The sequence below is a fragment of the Dasypus novemcinctus genome, chromosome 25 (assembly GCF_030445035.2).
Source record: "Dasypus novemcinctus isolate mDasNov1 chromosome 25, mDasNov1.1.hap2, whole genome shotgun sequence".
In the NCBI taxonomy this organism is placed as follows: Eukaryota; Metazoa; Chordata; class Mammalia; order Cingulata; family Dasypodidae; genus Dasypus; species Dasypus novemcinctus.
The window spans coordinates 42,659,672-42,681,743 of record NC_080697.1 but is presented as its reverse complement, the minus strand read 5'-3'; the positions used below and the strand labels follow the sequence as shown (position 1 = coordinate 42,681,743).

Sequence of the window (22,072 nt, the reverse complement as noted above, 5' to 3'; positions counted from 1 at the left end):
GAAAACTATGAGAACATGAGAAATCCCTTTGCATGCAGACTCCCCTGGGATCTTTCTCAATATTTACTACTTCGATGTGAAAACAACAATTTCCAATCATTTTAAATTTATAATTCATGTTATTGCTAATATTGCTGTATTATCTATCAGCATTCAATCACCACATATGAATATCAATGGGAAATCATTCCCCTGTTATTATCACGATTTTGTGAAATGATTGCTCAAAAGTTCTGGGAGGTATAATGTATTTGGCCCACTTAAAACATAACCATGGAATGAGGAAGATATGACATGGTTTAAGAAGAAAGAGGATAGCCTTAAGAGTTACAGAACTTGGGTTACAACCCTGTTTGGTTATTTTCCTCACTATGGAACTTAAAATTTCCCAAGACTCAGTTTCCTCCCCTACAAAACATATAAAATCTTCATGAGCCAATGATGGACTGTGCATGTGATAATGCTTTATAAATTGTACAGCCTTAGAGGATAGTGGTGATTATTATGAAATTCTGGTCATCTCATTTTTAAGTTCAGATATTTACTGAATGCCATGGTTTGCCATCCCTAGGCTCCCATCACATCAGATTCACATTTCTACATACTCTCCTTAGTTGATCTTATTTTCTCTCATGATTTTCACCTTTACATACATGCAAAAGAAACCCAATTCTGTAACTAAAGTCCAGCTCCACCTCTCCGAATTTCAGGCTTATTGCCAGGCTTAACTGACTACATGTCAAGTCACTTGGATATCTCACGAACACCTGAAAATCAACGAGTCCCACATTTAAGTCATCATCTTCTCCACAAAACCTGATCCTTCTTTCTCTTTTTCTTTTTCTCTTCTATTCCTGTTCCAAGTTAATGGAACCAAACATCCAAGAGGTATCACTATATCAGTCAGAGTTCTTCAGAGAAAAAGAATATAGATCTAGCTGAAGCTATAGAGAGATTTATTTTAAGGAATTGATTTGTGCAATTGTGGGAGCTGGCATGTCCAAATTCTGTAGGGCTGGCCAGAGGTTAGAAATTTCAGAAATTCCACTGAGTGATGTTGAAGTGTTGAGTCTAAATTTCTTAGGGGAAGCCAGCAGGCTGGAAATTCTGGTAAGAGTAAGAGCTCATATTGAACTCTTGAGTCCAAAATCCATAGGAGATCATCATAAATACTTAACCATCATTCATTGTTGCAGTGAAATCTGCTTCGGCTACCAATTAAGTGACTGAACTGCATGCTGTATATTTACAAATGTCCTCTGGAAGGCCTTGGGATCAGGAAGTTTTATGAGACTTGTCTTGGGTGCATGGGTAGAGAACTCTTCATCACAGTGCCTAGCACACAGTAAGAGCTAAATAAAGCTAGCCATTATTTTTAACATGATCATTTACCTACTACCTGACTTAGTAACACTACGCTGCTAATAAGTTGTGTTTCTTCTTGCTATTGGCTGTCAAGATTTATCCTTCATAAAAAAGGAAACGCAAATTCCTAATAAAGACATAAAAAATTGATCCCCATTAATAAATAAATATTACCAAAACAAAAATATACCCATTTTAATATATCACCACTTTTTGGAAAGCATGTAAAATTGATTACATGTGCTAGATTCTTCTGGTAGATCTATGTTTTTGTCCAATCTTTCTGGGAAAGAATGCCACTGTATTTATCAAAACATTTTAAGATATTCATATTTTATCAGAGATAATAAAATAAAATACAAACAGGAGTTTAGACTCAAAGTTGTCTGGTATATATCAATTTATTTAAGGACCAGGTCTCATTGCAAGCTGAAAGCAATTTCATTGTTTTATACCACTTTCCTACAAATATACTCTCTTCAATACTTTTTCCCACCCCTAAATAAAATCTTGAACAGATCCCATAATTTTTATGGACAGTTTTAGATAATAAAAGCCTTCTCGTCAATTGCAGATATTGGAAACTCCAGTCGAATGGAATATCAAGACTCCCTACTATTATCCAGTTAAAAATGTGTCCTTTCCCAAACTTAAAATTCCTTCGACTGGAATGTCTTCAGTGAGGGGAGGTGTGAAATAGAAAGTTGATTTACTGTTAGAAGTGAGGAGAAAACTCTTATTAAACTGGTTCTACTGTAATTAGTAGTCATTTGTGCCATCAAGTTATAAATGCTGATTCCTTCTCTGGGGGGAAAAAATGATGGCCAGCAATAGGGGATTGTCTAAGTAAACTCTTGTTTGGATATCATTTGATGAAATTTGATTTTATGTAATATTATATCACCATTAAACTACTTTATAAAAATATTTAATTATTTGCAGAAATGCTGTGATAAAATATGAGGCAAAAAAGTAGTGCACAAAATTACATATATGATTTGATATAAAGAAAAGTTCACATAAGAAAGACTTAAATAAAACATAGGAAATGATAATACAGTGTTTGTGTGTGGACAGAAAAGGATGAATATTTTTTACTTTCCTTTTTTATGTTTTCCTATAATATTAAAATGTTTTTTGGTTAGGATATACTACTTAGATAATCAGAAAAAATACATAAAGTTTAAAAATTGAAGAAGAAACACAAAACTACTGTTCTTCCATGCCTGAATGTCTTGCAACCTTTCTCCTCTTTACCTTCCTCTGATTTGTCCATAAGTTTAAGATAAGTTATTTCCTCCAAGGAAACAAGGTTTTAACTCTTAAGAAATGTGGCCAGCACCCAATGTCCATAATCGTAATCAGGCTGAAGAAAAGGCCATGATTTTTTACCTCTGAAGTTCCATCAGAGAATCCTTTTTGCCAAGACAGTAATTTATTCAATGGAAGCTTACCGAATGGGTTCAAAGTAGCCACTGAGTTTCCTGCCTCATCCAAAGAGAATTATGGTGTCAAAGATCTCAGAGCCTTATTTTTTCTTTCTCACAGAGCAGAAGATTATCTCTACAAGGCTAAACAGGAAGGGAAGGAGAATAAGTTAGTAGGTTGAGAAAGAAACTAAAAGGGTGTTCTAATCAGAATACTTCATTTGCTCAAAGAGAGAGACTTATTCCAGTGTCCTTAGGGAAAAGGGAAATTACGAAAAGGTTCCAAGATGGAGCCCAAGTCAATTTGAACAAGCTAGCCTTCGTCAGGGCAGGAGCCAGGAGGCTCCAACGGAGGGGTCTCTCCTGTGTCACTGTCAAGGTCCCTCTTCACGAAACATGGAACTTTGGGATCCCGGGGCAAACTGACGAACAGTTGAGCAGCAGATTCAGCCTAGCTGGCAGAATCTCAGCATAGTTTCTTAATGGCCTGTACTAGAGGAGGATAGGTTATTATATACTCCAAATGGATATTCTGAATTGGTCTCAGATATAAAGGAGAGAGGAAAAAAAAGAAAGGTTTTCCCCTCACTGTTTTGATCTTTTCCCCTTTCTGTCTGGGAAGAACCTTTCTGAGTCTCTGTGATTTCTCTGAACCTTTTCACTCTTAGGTCATTTAGGGACATTTAGCACCAGTAGATCAGACCCCCAGAAAAGGTAAACATCTATTGTTTTTTTCTTTATTTATTTATTTAAGCCTTTCATCGTATTGTGTTATAACTGAACCCAAGCAAAAATGCTTGGGGTAAAAGTATGAATTGAAACTCATTATGATTATGCAAACAGATCTCCTTAGTCTCTTGACTAGAAATCTATAGGCTGATTTTGAACACAGAAGATGGGCAGGGAACACATTTAGAAGGTTGTTTACCCCTTTAAACAAATTGTGATCACTCTGTTAAGCCTCCAGCCAGCTTTTGTCTATCTTCTTTGCATGGTGACTTGACCTCTGCCAGGCTGGTCTTTTATCCTCTTTTCCTCACCCAGGTTTCGGACCTCACTCATTTTGCTCAATCCCCAAGTCACTGGACCTTTTAGCTAAGTTTTTCACAGTAAACTGGTAACTTCCTTTTATGTCTTATATTTTGAATCCTCAGCATACTCTGCCAACACATCTTTTCTAGCTTTAACTTGTTACACTTTGCTAGTCCCCAGTGCATCAGGTTGCTGACCCAACTCCCATCAACTGAAATCACAAGTGGAAGGCAGGGGGATTTTTCCAGAAGAGCAGGTGGGCAGGACAGGCAATTCTAATATGGGGAGAATGTTGAAAGATTTTGCCCTTGCTCAGTGCAGTAGATGGCATGACCATTGTCTGAGAGTGAAGGAATCTGGAATATTAATTTTTTAAAGAACATTGGGAGAAATATAGTGATACCTCAGGTAAAATACAAATATGGGTGGTATTGCATATACAAGACTATTTTTACAAAATATAAATACAAACATACTAGAGAGAAGGAAATAGAATAGTAGCTAGAGGTGATGAATTTTGTCTATTTGGTTTTTGTTTATTAGTATTATTGGAATAATGAAAAATGCTCTAAAAATTACTGAACTGATAATGAACAACTATGTAATTACCATACCAAATATAATTGATCATATACTTTGGAAGGATGTATGCTTTATTAATATGTATCAATAAATTGATTTGTTTAAAAAAAGCATGTGTTGAAGCAATTTTTAAAGGTATAACAATTTAAAATTTTCATCCCATTTTGCACACTACTTCATTGTATACTTACAGTGATATATAATATTTCTGTTCATTTTAATTTACATGTATTTTTCAACAAAATATTTAAAAATAAAGAAGATTTGGAGAGATTCCAAATAACCACCATGGAAAATGTGAGGGGAAACTACCGAGGGATGGATAACACAATTGTTGAGCAGCATTTGAGAACTGAGATGATTAAACAGGATTTTGTAATGGTTCCTCTCAGGGGCCTGGTTATCTACGGTAAGAAAACCAGTAGCAGTTAAAAATGTTAAGCTCGGGATTGAAGCTTGGTAAAGAGGGTTGTGAAGGCAGGTGGGATATTCGAGAGACTAGGAGTTCCGGAAAAGCTGAGGAAATAGAAGCTATGATGCATGAGAAGAGCAGATTTCGTGGAAATTGTGGAATAGTAAGGATAAAGAGAAGAGAGCAAAAACGATTGTGGTCATAGAATTTTTGATACATATTCTTTGAAGTCAGGTGAACTCAAGGTGATGACAAGTTCCAAGCTCTGGACTGCTAAAGAAAAAATTCACTGCCAGATCAAGGACCTGGGAAATCTGGTGGCAGGAGGACTCATGCATTTGAATGTTGGAGATGGAAATTAGAAGCAGATGCCTTAATCCCAGCAGACTGTTGTAGGTAACTTGAGGCTCTACAGATGATTAGGACTGGGCCAGGAAGAGGGTGTGGCAATGCAACAGCCCAAACTCCAAGGGAGAAGAAGAGCTGTCAAATGAGGGAGTTACTAGAAATGGGCGAAGGAACCAGACTGCCGAACTGGGTGTCAGGTGTGGAGCAACCTGCATTTTCCAACAGCATGTGAGCCCTTAAGCAGCCCTGATGTGGTGAGGAAGAAACCAGACAGCCACTAAAGATGGCAGAACAGAAAAATGGAAGGGATCTGGGTCCCTGAGAGAGTCAGCATGCTGAACCAATGCACTGCCTCTCCTTTCAACTACTGTTAAGATTTTCTGTCACTTTGCTCCAAATGCAATCCCATCATGAGAAGTACTTCGTTCAAAAAATAAATAGTTCCTTGTGGTAAATAACACATATTCAGGCTGCTTTGTGATCTCTAAAATATGAAAGAAATACCGGAGAAAGAAATACGGATGCTTTGACTCATTGAGTCATGTGAGCAGGACATGTATTTATCCCTTCAGAACAATGCCCCCAGCACAATCATTCCAGCCAAATTCTGACTTGTGAGTGCTGCACTTCAGAGTTCATACAGATCGCCTTCCCATTCCCATGAAGACAACATCCCAGCAGACAAGCAAGATGGTAGAACACACCTTATATTTGATAAGATGTGGGAAGTACACTCCCATGGTTCTGCGTTGTGAGGGGAGGGGGAACAAACTATTTAGGTACTCTGATGAAAGTTACGACCACTCTACCCTCTCGAAATCCATACTTTTACATACAAACAAGAATTTTCACCAAATATAGGGACTACATTGATGTGACACATCAGTGAACTCCATGTAGAAGTCATGTGCACTAATCCCTTGATAGAAAGGTTTAAATGAGACTAGGGAAGGTCCTATCCTTTCAGAGAGACACATAAAGTAACCCAATTAGGAGTGAATTACAACCTGCTTATGATTTCCCTAGTCACTGACTGTAAGACACACGTCAGAGGAGGAATTTAAAACCCAGACAAAACAAGAGCATCCAATCCAAAGAAAGTCAAAGGGTTATTGTTTTGTAACAAGTGAGGCTATTGGTGCCTTCGTACCATGAAGTCAGCCAAAGAGGAAGCCACTTTGGGCAGTGCTGGAGGTAAAGAGGGCCACTGCTCAGACACTAAAACTGAGTTCTAGAAAACATGATACTTCTTAAAAAATCCTCTGGTACTAAAGCCCACAGACTGGTAGTTTGATCCACAGAATGTTGAAAAATCACTCTGCAATTCAGAAAGTCAGACAGCAAAATGAAGTCAACTAGTCAGCAGCCCAAGAGGCAGTGAAGGATGACCACCATCCTCCCAAGGCGGGTAAAGCTATTACCACCAGATTAAAGTCACATCGTGACACATGACAGCATCTGGAGAGCCCAAATGGGAAAAGGAAACTCCAGGACTCTGCTTTTTGTGAAAATATCCTCAAACAGAGCTAGCTGATGTATTTTCTGGACAAAATTCATGCAAATTTGGTCTCTTTTCCTCATCCAATGGAAACTTAAGGAAAAGTATGCTAAAAAGAGAGCAACTGGATGTCGGTGACTTATCTTTATGTAGTAAGGGAAAATTTCCTCCTTAAAACCAATTTTTCTTTATAATGGATTTATATACAGAGAATGATAAAATCAAAGGACCTTCTAGCTGAGAAGGACCTGGAAATCAATCTAGTACAAGGTTCTCATTTTAAAGATAAGGAAATTGAGGTCCAGGCTGACTCTGATTTGCCCATAGTCGCATAAGTGATCAGCAGCATAGCGCACACACACTAGTCTTTGTATCAGCTAGACAAAAGTGAAAAACTGCAGGGGCGGGACTTTGGTAGCAGTTTGCAGAACATCTGGACAGAAAGGAAAGAGTGATTATGTTTCTTAAATATAATCATATTCCTAATAAACATATATGTCAGGTACTATTCTAAGTACTTCTTAATTATCTTATTTAATCCTCACAACAACCCCACCAGGAAGGACATTTTTATCATCATCACTTTATACATCAGGAAACAGGACCTTATAAAAGTTAAGGACCTTGCACAAGGTCACACAGATCGTAAATGCTTGAGTTAGGATTCAAGTCTTGGCTTTCTACCTTCAGAGTTTACATTTCTAAACAGGATACCATCCATAAATTAAATATCAGTACCTGGATTTATGAGTATATCTTTGTAGTTAAACAGCCAAAATCTTGTAATTAAGGATTATTTGCCAGCATGTTATTTTGAGCTATTCTGAGGCCCTCATTAGATGGGATGGACTCTAGAGGTATGTTTGGCACGTTTTCATAATTCAAGTAACACTGTCTCTAAAGGGGTTGGTTGAGTTGGACGCCTGTAAGGTAAATTGAGAGTAGTATATTAGATAGAGTTTTATTATCCATACTCTGAGGAGATCCAGAGAGAATCCATCTAGGCTGGTGCAGTGTTCTCTGCAATTCAGGGTCCCCCGATTGATTCAGTATTCCTTGTTCTTCCTCTCTTCCTGTTCCAACAACCTTGGCAAGTGGTTTTCAACTCCATGATCACCTGATGGTTGCAAGAGGGCTGCTTCACCTCAAGGCTCCTGTTGTAATTCTAGACAAAGAAGATAATGGAAGTGACAAGGGGGAGGAAGTGATACCCTGATTCACTCCTTGATTGGGAAAAAAGGGCCTGTAGCACATGGACACATAGAGAAAAAATAAGGGCTGTGCTAGGAAAGAGAAGGGAGGAAAAGACATTGGAAAAGCAGTCCACAGAGTGTGCTACACAGGTGAACTGACCTTATGCAGTATGTTTTCTCCAGATTCTTTATCAAAGTTTTGAGGATGCCATGAATACTTGAAAATTATAATTAGAAGAGTTGGCTTTCCTTGAAGCTTTGTTGTGAGTGTGCGGCATGACTGCTCCCCTGGAGTCCCTCAGGAAGGAGCCGGTTTACATAGCTAAGGCAGTCATCCCCCTTAGAACTGCCCAGAGGGAGAAGCAGACTTGGCCCAATGGATAGGGCATCCGCCTAGCACGTGGGAGGTCTGCGGTTCAGACCCCAGGCCTCCTTGACCCGTGTGCAGCTGCCCATGTGCAGTGCTGATGCACACAAAGAATGCCCTGCCACGCAGGGGTGTCCCCCGCATAGGGGAGCCCCACACTCAAAGAGTGCCTCCCATGAGGAGAGCCGCCCAGCGCGAAAGAAAGTGCAGCCTGCCCAGGAATGGCACCGCCCACATGGAGAGCTGACACAACAAGATGATGCAACAAAAAGAAACACAGATTCTCAGTGCCGCTGATAAGGATGGAAGCAGTCACAGAAGAGCACACAGCGAATGGACACAGAGAGCAGACAACTGGGGTGGGGGAAAGGGGAGAGAAATAAATAAAAATATATCTTTAAAAAAAAAAAAAAAAACAACTGCCCAGAGGAGTGCCAGCAGGCTTTCTAAGGTATTCTCAAGGAGCAAGATGCCATCAGGAGATGCCAGTGTCATTCTCCTTGGATGTGTAAACTACTGAGAACAGGCACTATTCCATTCACTCTGTATTTCCAGTATCTGGAAGAGCTAACAAGCATAGAAGGTGTTAATGTTTGTTAAACAAATGGATTGATGAATTAATTCATAACCAGCCACATGACCAATTAATCCATCCAGACATTGCATTAATTTACCTTTAAGTCTGGCCTGAGAGAAAATACTAAAGAGTTTAAGCAAGAAAACAATAAGATGTCCTGAGACCACCACTGAAGCTACTAAAAAAGTGTCCTGATGAAACACCTACTATCTGCAACAACTACCCCACCTTCCTCGGCCCATACTACGCAACAGTGTGGGTCTGTCTAAATTAAGAGAGAGATGCTAAAGCAGAGGGAGAGGAGAAAAGAGGAAAAAGAAGAGAGAATATCTTTTTTAACGACTTTGAGTTTGGAATGTTCTTATCAAATTCTAAATTAGGTGCCTCTTAGGTACTAGAGCTTACGTCCTACCAGGTACCACCTTCCGAGCTTTTATAGAAACCAAAGGCAACTGCAGAGCTGGCCTTACATCTCCAGGCATCTGGATTCCACCCTTCGCAGTGAGCCAGAGATGAAAGTCAATTCAGAAGCCAAGGCCCACGGTGACAAGCCATCCCCCCACCCTAGTACTTTGCCTTCTTCTGCTGTGAGCTCCCTCAGCCTCAGCCCCTCTACTCCTGCCCCTGTCCTAGAACTGAGCTGCTTGATCACTCAGCATCATTGTACCAATTTCATTTTGGCCATGGCCCCAAATCTTGGAAGCCAGATATTTTGCAAACGTGAATGCAAGACTTAATCAGTGCTAGGGAGACCGCTGAGGTGCCTACAGAAGGATAACCCTAGTGAAGAGCCTGCCTACAATCCACCCTCCTGGGGCAGCAGTGGTTACGCTTGGTCTGCATCTACTCCCTCTCTACCCTTGAGGATTGTCAGCAGTTATTCCCCGAGGAAGCTACTCCAGACATCCAAATAGCCATCACCATTTGAGAAGATCCTAGATGAAACATTTGCCGCCTGGCATTTATTGTACTCCTGGAATAGCCAAATGATTTACAAAGACCCTGCCAAGTAGACATTTATAAAAAGATTTTTTAATGAATCCTGCATGTTTCTGAAAGGCCAGAATAAAAAGAAGGAAAGATGGATTTCATGCTGGGGCAGGAGGTGGTGGGGTGGGTAGGTGTCATGAAAACTTTATGCCAGACACAAAGTGCAAGTGTTCCTGGGCTTACCCAGTGTTTAGCATGTGGAATTTGTGTTTGTTTATTGGTTGGTTAATTGGTTGTTGGAGTGAATCTTCTCTCTGTGGGAAAAAAAAAGTTAGTGTCTGTTTTCCACCTCCCAGAATGAAAATGCTTTGCCAATGAGAATGTACAAATTCTGAGCCTGGTACAATATATTCTGTTAGGCTGCTCCTTACCGCTTGGGCCTCACCTTCTAGTACTAAGCTGTCTTCCGCCCAGAGGGCTGGCAGCTCTGAAGCATCTGTCTGCGTCTTGCTGATCAAAGAAGGGGATGCTTTCACGTTTTCATCCCAGGCATCCTGGAGAGCTGTTCTCAGACAAGCTGGTCAGAGCCCATCTGCAGCACTCACACGGTTTCTGTTCCATCTGCAGCACTCACAGATTCTGTTCCATCTGCAGCACTCACACTGCTTCTGCTCTAACCTTTAAGGGGTGATGGATAAGCCATGAGGCAACTAGAGGAGGGACAGCAATCATTAGCGCCTAGTCATTTCCCCAGCATCTGCCTTCCCCAACTCCTTCCAACCAGACCCGCAGAGATGGCTCTGTCAGGCTCCTGCCCTGCCCCTCATCCTTATTTAAGGAGCTTCAGTCCCTCCTCCAGGGACTCAGATTAAATGGCACTGGTGACTCTCGCCGTGCTACATGTGGTGCCCCCACATTGTCAACTGGGCTCCCACTTGTTTTCCTGGAGGAAAACCAATAGTAACAAGAGTTGAGATTTGTTGAGTACTAGTTAAGTTCCAGGTGCCATGCAAAGTCCTGTACAACCATTACTTTTTTATCTTTATTGACAATCCCACTTTAAAGAGAAGTAAATTAAGCCCTAGAAAGTTAAGCTAAGAATAATAATAATAAAACATCTAAATAGATGACTAGATGTGCTCTAAGTATTTTCCATGAATCAGCCTATTTAAGCCTGATATGAACCCTGTGAGGGAGGCACTATTATTTTCATCCTTATTTTGCAGACGAAGCAGCCGGGGCACCGAGATGTCAAGAGCGTACAGCCAGTAAGTGGTAGGTGCAGGCAAAGATGGTGGCAGTCTCTGGTCACCACTATGCTACATTGTTCTTCAGCAATACTAACATATATATTGCACTTACTATGTCGCAGGAACCCTTCCATGTGTTTTGCATCAATTAACCGATCATTATCAGAACAATGCCTTAAGGTAAGTACTGTAGAGCCACTTGCACAAGATATGATAGAAGGGATTCAAGCATCAGATTGTGTCTGAATTAGATGACCTTCAAGTTCCTGTCTAGCCCAAAACTGGAAAAAATTCAAACATACACGAACTGGTGAACAGAAAAACACACCGTGCTACATTCATACAATGGACTCAGCCTCCACGATCAAAGGGGCCATACCACTGATATGCACAACAAAGCAGATGAACGCCAGACGAAAAAAGCCCAACAAAAGGACACATGCTGTGTGATCCCATTTATCTCACATTCTGGAAAAGGCAAAACTGCAGGGACAGGAAACAGATCAGCGGTTGCAAAGGGCTGGAGGTGGAGGGCCGAGTTGGCTACAATGAGTGTGGGGGAAATTTGGGGTGAAGGAAATGTTCTACCTCCAGATCGTGGTGGTGGTTACATGACCATACATGTTTACAAAAACTCACAGGACTGAACACTCAATAGAGTGCATTTTGGTGTCTATAAATTACACATCAATAAACACGACTTTAAAAATACCTCGCCGGGCCCTGGGATTCTGCGAGTCCACACAAGGTTTAGATCAGCCAGGTGGGCATCCCAAGATATCAGGGTCACTCTGGGCAACCTTAGGGCCATGCACTCTCCAAAGATGAGTGGCCCGTGTGCAAGGAGTGGCAGAACCGGGCCCCCTTCACTCTGATTTCATCATTCTCACTCCCACCACGGTGTCCCCTGGTGTTTTGGTGTTTGTTCATCCGTGACCTGTTAACACACCATATAGCCTTCTGTTTAGCTAATGCAAATGGTAAGCCCTTTCCCAGTTTACAGACTCAAATGCTGCAATGGATCAGAGCTGGTGCGTTGGTCAATAACAGATATGTATGTGCTTTGGGATGGCCTTTCTGAAGAGGACAGAGATGGATGTGATGTGCATATATCCCACATTAGCCCTTATTAACATTCTCATCAACTCCTCTGTATGGATTAGTAAGAAGTCGGTGGCATGAGAAAATGGTAGAAGGAGAAATGTATCCCCATTAGGGATCAGCTCCTATTGAAGGAGGCGAAGTCTGTCTCTCTTTTCAGTTGTGCTCTGCTCTGTGCATTCAGAATTAACTCCTTCAACAAACTGTGTGTTTCGATAATATTCACCATTTATATCTTGGTTTTTCCACCCAGAATTTGACTGGACACTTTATGCTAAAGTACTCATAGCAGTTACAGTATTATAATTCTATGTACTAGCTATGGACTCTTACTAGCTATGTGTGGTAATTCATCTGTCTCTGACTCTGTTTCAAATCTCCAACATGGACAAGTTAACAGAAAATATGTATTCAGAGAGAGAGTTGTATTTGTCTTTTTTCTAGCATGGTAGAGTGCTTAGCTAGTAAAAGGAGATAAGAACAGACTTGAGACTTATTCCTCTCAATTTAGAGATCTTAAAAGGGACTCCTACCAGGCTCTGAACAACTAGAGGGGACAGAAGAAAACTCAGGCATCGCTGATGTCCCATTGCAGCAACCTTAACCATAAGAAAGGGAGTATTTATTGAGAACCTCTTCTACGGCAGTACTTTCCATATATTATGTCATTTAATCCTTAAAGCGAGCCTTTGAAATGAACATTACTCTCTCAATATTTATCCATGAGGAAACTAAGGTTTGGGGGATTTATGGTATTTATTTTTAAAATATGCATTTAGTAAATGAAGGAGATTGAAAAGGAAATTTTAAAAAGAATAGCAGTTACCACTTATACTGAGCTAACTTGTGGCATATCCCACGGTTATTCTTTCTATTCATGATGGGATGGACATGATATGACTAATTCTTGCCAGTGGAAAGTAAGCAGAGGTGCTCTGTATTAACTCTAAGCAGGGGCTTTTAAGAAGAGGGTGGGACTTCACTGAGACCCTAGGATATGGCAGAGCCACTAGATGGAAGCCTTTGTCCCCAGATCACCATATGGGAGACCATTCACCAACCAGGAACACTTGCAGAAGACTGTGGTAAGCAAGAATTACATTTATGATATTTGGGGTTTTTTAATAGCAGTTAACTTTGCCTAATTAAGCCAATGTTATTGTTCCCTCTTAACATGACAAAACTGAGATTTGAAGAGATTAAGTATCTGCTAATGTCCCACACTAGGATAGGGCATTCTTGGATTCACTCAAAATCTGACTTCTTCAAAGCTTGTGACCTTCCATCCCTGTGACTGCTTCTTGAAAGGGCATGTGTCCCTTCTTTCCCCTCTCTTCTAGAAACCTAGAGTGACAGCAGTGACCCTGACTCTTAGAATCTGAGTGTTTTGACAGAAGGAATTACATCTCCTTCATTATGGTAACCAGCTTTCCCACAGCAGTGACTGACTGGATCCAACAATTTAGACGATGGGATGAATGTAACTCTAAATCGTCCTCCAGCAGCAGGAGGAAACTTACAAGAGCCCTATAGCCACTTAAGATGAACCAGTGCAGGAAGAGAATGATACAGATTGGGCTTCCCCTAAATGTTTCCATTTCTAAAATCAGTCAAATAGCTAGAGCTTCCCCCATTTTTATCATTTAAAAATGGTATTACTTATCACTATCAAATCACAGAATTGTATACCCAGAAACTTAAGCAAGAGTATACTCCTATAAGAATCTGTTATTAACAAGAATAACTCAAGTAATGAAAAGGTTCCAGGCAACAGGCAGGAGATTATTGAACATCTAGCACAGTGTCTGGCAAGTAACAGACTCTCAAATATTTGTTGAATGAATGGGTTGTTTTAAAAAATGAGAAACAATACAGTGCTGACAATGCTTTATATCACTGCATACGGGCATTAAAAATAGAATCTACCTTCATAATCTTTTCACAAAAAAAGAACAATTTATCCTCCCCCCCCCAAAAAAAAAAATAGGAAGGGTGTGATGGTTAGGCTATTGTGTCAACTCAGCCAGGTAATTGTGCCCAGTTGTTTGATCAAGCAAGCACTGGGCTAACTGTAATACAAGAGCATTTATGGACTTTAGTCACCATTGACTTTACTGCAGTGGTAAATCTTAGATAACTGGTTATAATTACATCAGTCAGGGAAATTGACATCTGCAGTGAGTGACACTTAACCCAATCAGTTGAATCCCTTAAAAGGGGAAGAGATTTCAGCATTGAGAGAGAATTTCCCAGCTCATCTTTGGACAGCCAACATCTCCCAGAACTCGTCAAGAATCTTCACTGAACTTTCATTGGAGCTCCTGGTTGCAGCCTGGCTGGGGAACCTGGGCTTGTGCATCCCCACTGCTGTGTGAGAGACTCTGATAAATCTCTTACTATTGACAGATATCCCTTGTTAATTCTGTTTCCCTAGTGAACCCTGACTGATACAAAGGGTATAATCTCAAAATAACCCTTTCAATGAAATATAATCAAATGCCTTTATGAAAAAGATGCAACTTGTCTATATTTTCTTATTTGTCCCACACTGGTAGAAATCATTAACTATTGTCATTGGTTGATGGCTGATGTTTGTAAAACATGAAGAGTCAGGCAGACATGGAGCTGAGTCTTGGTTTTGCCTTTTATTAGCTGTATGTCTTTCGGCAAGTCAGTCAAACTCTCTGTACTCCAATTTCTTTCTTAGGAGAGAGGGAACCTCAGTGATACTTACTTCGTTTACTTGTCACAGCTTTTAAAAATTGGCCATATTAGAGACTATACAAGGTTTACTTGATGCAGCCATTCTGTTTGTTTCAAAAGAAAACATAGGAGACATGAAGGCTCTCTCCAACACTGGAATGATGGGAATGCAGAAGACAGATTAAGCACACTTTGATAGAAGGATTGACCCTCCTTCTAGTCATAAGATGACTAGAGTTTTCCTATCATGTCGGACAATACTATGCATTCACCAAATTGTTTCTTCTACCAGGCACACAGGAGAACTACATTTCCCAGCCTCCCTTGCATTTGGGTAGGGGCCATGTGACATTCTCACCAATGGCCCATGAAGACAAGTGAGGTGGCACTTCTGGTCCCAAGCGTGAATAGTCCTGTGCCTTCTCCACCATCACTCTTCTCTTGCTGAGGTAACTCTGAGGCCCTACGTCTCCATGGTCTGACTACAGCCTGGATCTCTGGGTCAGCACCTGGAGGGCCTCAGAGCAGACTGTGCCATGTGAGCCCCAAATAGACGTTTGTCATTAAGCCACTGAGATAATAGTGTTAACTACTCTGAATACTATATCTAATCAAACCAAAGTCTTCATCATCCCTCTGCTCCAAACAGAGGCTCTCCATCTCACTCAAGTCAAAGTCCTTAAAATGACCTAGAAGGTTCTGCATGATCCGGTCTCTTTGTTACCATTCTGACCTTACATTTCACTACTCTCTCTCATTTCACTACAGCTATGCTGGCCCTAACTATTCCTCAGTCACCAAGCATGCCTCTGCCTCAGGACGTTTGCACTTACTGTACACACGTCCTCCAGACATCTACATGGCTTATCCATTCACCTCCTCTAAGTCTTTATTCAAATGCTATCTTCTAATAAGGCTACTATTGACCACACTCCCTATGCCCTGTCCTTATTTAAAATTTGCTCCTTAATTCTTATTACCATGTAATATAAAATATATTTTACTTATCTATTTTGTGTATTTTATATCTTTCTCCAATGGAATGCTGGTTCCATGGAGGCAGTGAATTGTGTGTCTGTCTGTGTGTGTTGTGTGTTTTGTTCATTCCTATATGATCAGTGCCTAGAACAGTTTCTGGGACATAAAAGGGGATCAATGGGCATTTGTGAAATGAATGGACTGGGATACCTGAATGAATAATACAAACAAAGGAGAGAGGAGGAGATGGGAAAAAATAGGAACTCCTTTACAAAAGAGGTAGATCTTGGAAAATGAATTGCCCAGGGAAGGCTCAATAGAGGACATGGAATTTCAGGCACTGGATGAGGAACAATTAACTTATGTGACAGGCTAGGAAAAGACAATTGAATATGAGAAGGTCACTAAGTAGCAATATTCTAGGGAGTAAGAGCAGACAAGGCAATTGAGATTTCCATTGAAACCAAAAAGGAAAACAATAATGATAGGTGCAATAATTATTTATAGCAATATTGAATGGCGTGAGCATTTTCCATGGTTCACGTATTGTATAAACTCCTGAGATGTATTGTTTTATTTAATCCTACTGAAGAGTAGGTCCTGGTATGAACATCCCCCAAACCTACCACATTATCTCAGCCACGGTCACGACTAACTCCACTTCCCTTAAATTCTTCAGAATAACCAGGAAAGCGTTGACTAGGTTGTTAGCAATCAGAAGGGAACATCTCCTACCCACAATTAACATCCTGTAGGGTATTGTTCAGACTCCATAATTGCTGTGATTGTCAAATCTTGTTTGGGTTAAATTGTTCCCCTATCTCTTGTTCCCCTGGTACAATGCTATGCTACATTTCTGAACGTCAGCTTGAAATCTGCTTATTTTACACTGCCAAAAATACTACAGCCATCTTTTGTTTAAAGCGCATTAGCTTTGCAGCCTTGAGCTTATGTAATAGCTGAAGAGGAAGCAGGGAGACGTCACCGCTATTTTGAGGCCCTACTGTGTGTGAAGCACTGACCTAGCTTTGTATCTGAATGGCTGTCTTACACAGACCTAACCACCTGGAAGGAGGAGATGCGGTCACACTAATGTGAAAAATAGTATTTCCCGGGTTCAGCCCAAACGTAAAACTGGGAGCCCACAGCCTGTCTTCCAGCACATTGGGGCCACCGGTTTCCTCCCGTGCACTCACAAAGCTGTTGCTCCTGGTCACCTCAGCGTCTTGAGTCCCAGGCTGCTGCCCGCTTTGACATCTTGAGCTCCTGCTGGAGGCTTGGTGCTAGGGTGCTGGGAGGAAACGGGCGCCACGACGAACGTGACCACGGTTTCAGTAATGCCAGGCACTTGCTTGTGGTCCCACCGTGGGTTGAAGATAGCATCAAGACTAGAACTCGGGTCTCTTGACTCTGCTGTAGGATTTCCTCCACCAGTCCCCACGGCGCCATTCGTACGACATAAACCCAAACACTCCAGAAAGATTTAAGATGTCACCAGCATCCTGAAAATAAAGTGACCTCTCATTAGCACCTGGTGGTCCATGCCAGTGAAACCCTCTATTTCTGGGAAATGAACCTGAATGAGTAAGTGGAAAACTGTTTTTGTTTAACTTAGTAAAATGGTTCCATAGAAAAAGGCAAAGTTAAGTCAGAAGAGCCCAGTTACAGCTCTGGATCTGTCTCACCCAAGCTGTGTGACCCTGGGCATAGCACCCCCTTCCTGAGCCTCCAGCCTTTCTGACAATCCTGTTAATGGTTACTGCCTCTACTTTTAGAGGTTATCGTGAGGAACAGAACGAAATAACGGAGTTGACGGAGCTTCGTGAACCATCAGGCGTCATCCAAAAGTCACTCTCTTTTTCATTTCCCTTTCAGACACCTGCTAGTGTGATTTTTTTGTAGCTTGAATCTTTTTATCTTTTGTTGTTTAGGTACCAGGGGCCAGGGACTAAACCCAGGACCTGGTATGTGACAAGCTGGTGCTCAACCACTGAGCCCCATTGTCTCCCCTGAACTGGTTTTTTTCCTTTTCTTTTGCTTGTTGTTTGTGTTTTTTTTTAGGAAGCAGCAGGAGGCAAACCCGGGGCCTCCCTTGTAGGAGCCGGGCGCTCAACCACTTAAGCCCCGTCTGCTCCTGTAGCTTGAATTTTATTTCACAGCTATACTTCACTGGCCACTGTGCCTCCCTAGTGCCTAAAGGACAACTTCCGACCTGACCCTAAGCGCCTTCCTAGCTGCACCCCAACCCCCCGTGTGGCTCCTGCTCTTGCCACATGCTCGCTCACGCTCACACACCAACAGGAAAGCTCCGGCTCCCTATTGCTCAGGCATGCCACATTTTCTCCTTCTTCTGAGCCATCACAAAGGCTGTTCTCTGTCCCAGGAGCCCGCACGCCCACCCCATCCTTCTCTGCCAGGCAAACTCCCACACATCTCTTGAAGCCGCCCCTCTGAAGGCCTTCCCGCCAGCCCCCGCTCCCTCGTGTCCCACCGCACGTCACCCACAGCCCCGCCACCCACAGCCCCGCAGGGACCGCGCACAGCACTGACGCGCCAGCGCTCCCGAGGCACAGTGTGGACAGAGCAAGCGGTCTCTGCTCTTACTTAGCAAGCTGACCTGCTGCTACTTTCCTTTCCCAGTTGCTTTTGGCTTTCATGCTCCAAACGTATTTATACCACAACGTTTAAAGGTTGCCTAGCACATGCCCAGGGACATTTCCCTGAATCCGCTGGAAAAATCCCCCCCTCCGAGGCCAGATAAGAAGGACCCCATTTTTAACAAGGCCCTCACTAGCAAATGGAGCCCTCATACCACTGTGCTGCCTGACCCCCGCTGCCTCTTCACCCACATGTCCCTCTCTGCAGTGTGTCTGGCCTCAGACTTCCTGGATTACCCTGAGTAATTTTCCCTAATAGCCATTATGGCTCCCAGCATGCCTTGGGGCCTGTTAGATGTCTCAGACCCAAATCAAAAGCAGAGTGCATTAGCTTTAGCAATTGCTGGGCCCAGCTTACCGGAATATCAGAGTTTATGGTCTCCGTCTGAATCATCTGTTTGATGTAATTCCCCAACTGAGTCATTTTTCATTATAAATTCCTCTTTAAGGCTCAGGTTTCCAAGGCTGGCGTCCTCACGGCACCTCTCACAGGCGGCTGTGCTAAGGCTGATGCAAGATCCCTCACCTCTGAGGTTGTGTCTTCCTCCTGCATGACAAATGATCTCAGTGGCTCTAAAACAGGTGGCGGTGTCTCAAGGCTCAGCGGCCGCATCACGTTCCTGGCCAGGCCCTGGCATCAGGGGAGGGGGAGCCTCTGTGAGCTCTGTGTCAGCCCGATGCGCAGTGACGTGCCCACACCCAGGGTACATCATGGGCTCCGTGCTGCAGACACAGGGGTCCAGAGCCTGTGGGCGAGAAGTGGGGGTCTGGGTACAGGAGGAAGCGCATTTCGGGTAGTCTGGGTTATAATTCTCCTCTCACATTCGGAAACAATGAAACTCCCTTCAATGATTTCTTCTCCTCCCATGCTTCAAGCCCAGGCCAAGCCTGATACGACCTTCTTCCATTCGGCCATGTGACTCAGTGAGAAGGTCACCCATCTAAGTTTAAGAGGTCGGAAGGTAGTGCATATCCTTGAACTAGCAGCATGTAAATATCTAGATTAAAAAGGGTAAGAAGGCAGTTTGGCATCACTGAAAGGGTTGTCAATTCAAATAGCCCTGCTTTGTTCATTACTGTACACATAACAACCATCACACAGTAGGTGCTCAATACATGTTTGCTGAATGAGTTCAAATCCCAGATAAGCCACTAACCAAGTGTGAGGTTTTAAATAACCCCGCTGGCGCCCAGGCACCATCTATAAAATGGAGAACATACCCCCACGGAGTAGGTTTATGGTAAGAATTAAAGGTAATATCAATAAAGTATTGAGTACATAGTAGGTACTAAATAAATGCTAATTATTGTCATCGTTATGACCCTCATTGTGTTAGGCACTTGCAATACAGGTGAGAATAAGAAACATACTCTGTTAAGGAGCTTACGGTCAGTGAAAAATGCACACACAAAACACAAGAGGATCTAAAGCATAGGGGCAGAGGAAGGGGTGAGAAGAGGGTACGGGGCCTTCCCACAGGAGCAGAATTTTGCTTCTTAAATGTTGACCAGGAGGTAGCCAGGTGAAGAAAGGGAGAAGGGAGTTTCTAGCCACAGGACGTGTGTACGCGAACGCACGAGGTCTGCAACAGTCGATGTAATGGCAGCAGGCCCAGATTCTGGACTCCATCAATAATTAATAATCCCCTCATGTCTAGGCAGACAACAGGCAAATTCTAGAGCAGAGAGCTAAAGCGAAAAATAGCAAGAGGTACAGGTAGGGCCCTGGGCTCAAGAGACCAACGGGCAGCTCAGAGCGAGTATTCAATTAATAGGTGTTGACTTAATTGAAGAGACCTTGGTCTACATCCCAGCTGGCCATGAATTCAGCACTGTGACCCGGTGTAACCCTAAATGATGTAACCCTGCGGCCCATCAAGCTGCTCCGGCCTTGGCACACAGGCCAGGTGTCTCCAGCTCTCCCCATCTCTTGCTGTGCTGAGATGAGCCAGGAAGGCCCCAAAGGGCACTCGAGTAGCTTTCCCTCCCCAAACGTGCAGATCTGCAAAGAACCTTCTCCAAGTTCCTTCCCAGCCCAACACGCCATGCTTTCTTTTCCTTCTCTCTTTCACCATCGTATCGGGAGGAAGTGGGAAGCTCAGGAAGAGATTCTCATGGCCTGGAAGAGGGGTGAGAAGGAAAGGGAAATGTTTTCCCCCAAAAATCTTGTCTCTTAAATACCTACATTGGCTTGAGCTCCTTACAATGAGGTTATTATAGAACTTAAAAATAAAATAAAATAAAATACAAAGGTGTAGCTTTCCTCAGAGAGGGGGTGTGTTGGATGCCACGTGGTCTGTGCCTTTTTCTCGGTGTGTAATCCCAGAGCCAAACGCACCCCCAAAAGCTGGCAACGCTGTGCAGGATGGAGCGGTGGCCCTGCTAGCTTTTATGGCTCCTTCTCCCCATCTCCCTCCCCCGCCGCAAAGAAAGTAAAATCAGTGCTCAACTGGCATCTGGAATTGGCTTCTTCGTTGTGTAATTTTTTTTTTTCTTTTCCTACCGAAAGGGGTTCAAAAGTTGAGAGCTGATTTGTATTCCGTGCACCAGGATGACTGCTGCAAATCCAGCTCGACGGGGGACGCGGCTGAAGCCTCGCAGAGCTCCTGCCAGCCCCAGCCTGGGTTTGAGACCCTGCTCTGCGGAATCTCAGGGCTCTCTTGTTGATTTTTCCCTTCCCTCCCCCACCCTCCCCTCCCCCCCTTTTTTTTCCTTTTTCAGCCCTTATAATAATCGTGTCCCTGCTTGCGTTCCATTTCTTCTTTATGATAATAACCGTCTAACCACATACAGTGGTGGAATTCGGGGGGGCTCTCCAAAGAATTTCATTCTGGGGGCTTTCCAGACAAGCAGCAGGCAAATCATTTGCATACATTTGTATAAGTTATGCATCAGTATACACTTCTCTTTAACATTGCAACCTAATGAAATCACTCAGGCACATCTAAAAAAAAAATAGATTTACTCTAGGAAGGCTGACCCTTTTAGTGTTAAATCATTGGAATGATCATTTGAATACATTTGCACAAGTGGCACATTAAAATGGCCTTTCTTTATATTCGGAATGAATGCAACAATTTGGCCACCTTTAAGGAGTGGGAGGAGGAAGGCACCTGTCAACAGTTGCCTGGAAGACTTCCAGGGACTTCCATCAGGGTCAAAATGACCCAACAGGGGCACCCTGATTTTAGCGCTGGGGCCTTCCCTGGGCATTGGGAAATGAGCCCAGAAATTCTCCAAAACAAATGAGTTTTACGTCCCCTCAGGATAGAGACATAGACCTGATGCTCTGTGGAGGCATAAGGGTGTCAAAGCAAGTTAAAACAAGCAAAACCCACAGGGCACCCACTCCAGAGCTGCTGGGAATCCTGGTATAAAAGGGTGTGGGCAGGTGCCTGGGCCCAGCCATGCTCTACCACCGGTGAGGAGGGAATGACAATTCCGTTCCCTGCACTTGGAGGAGAGTGGAGGAAGCAGTCTCGCTGCAAGGGTTAAGGCACACTCAGCTAGATTGGCAGGGGATGTTGGAGCTCATTATGCATGAAGACTTTCAAGCCAAGCACAGAGCACTTTCTCTCTGGAATGATTTAGGTGCAGCCTTGCCTGGAGGCTGATGGCTGCTCAAGGTCGAGCAAGCTCAGGCACATCCAAG

General features: G+C 42.8%; 1 long non-coding RNA gene across 1 annotated transcript; it reads right to left on the bottom strand.

The window, feature by feature from the left end:
- Window positions 1-1,546: 1,546 nt before the first annotated feature.
- LOC139437600 (uncharacterized) lies at window positions 1,547-19,022 on the bottom strand. The gene is made up of 3 exons (XR_011647430.1): window positions 18,779-19,022; window positions 16,960-17,265; window positions 1,547-7,829 (listed from the first exon to the last, which is right to left on the bottom strand). It is a non-coding gene; the product is annotated as an uncharacterized lncRNA (long non-coding RNA).
- Window positions 19,023-22,072: the final 3,050 nt, after the last annotated feature.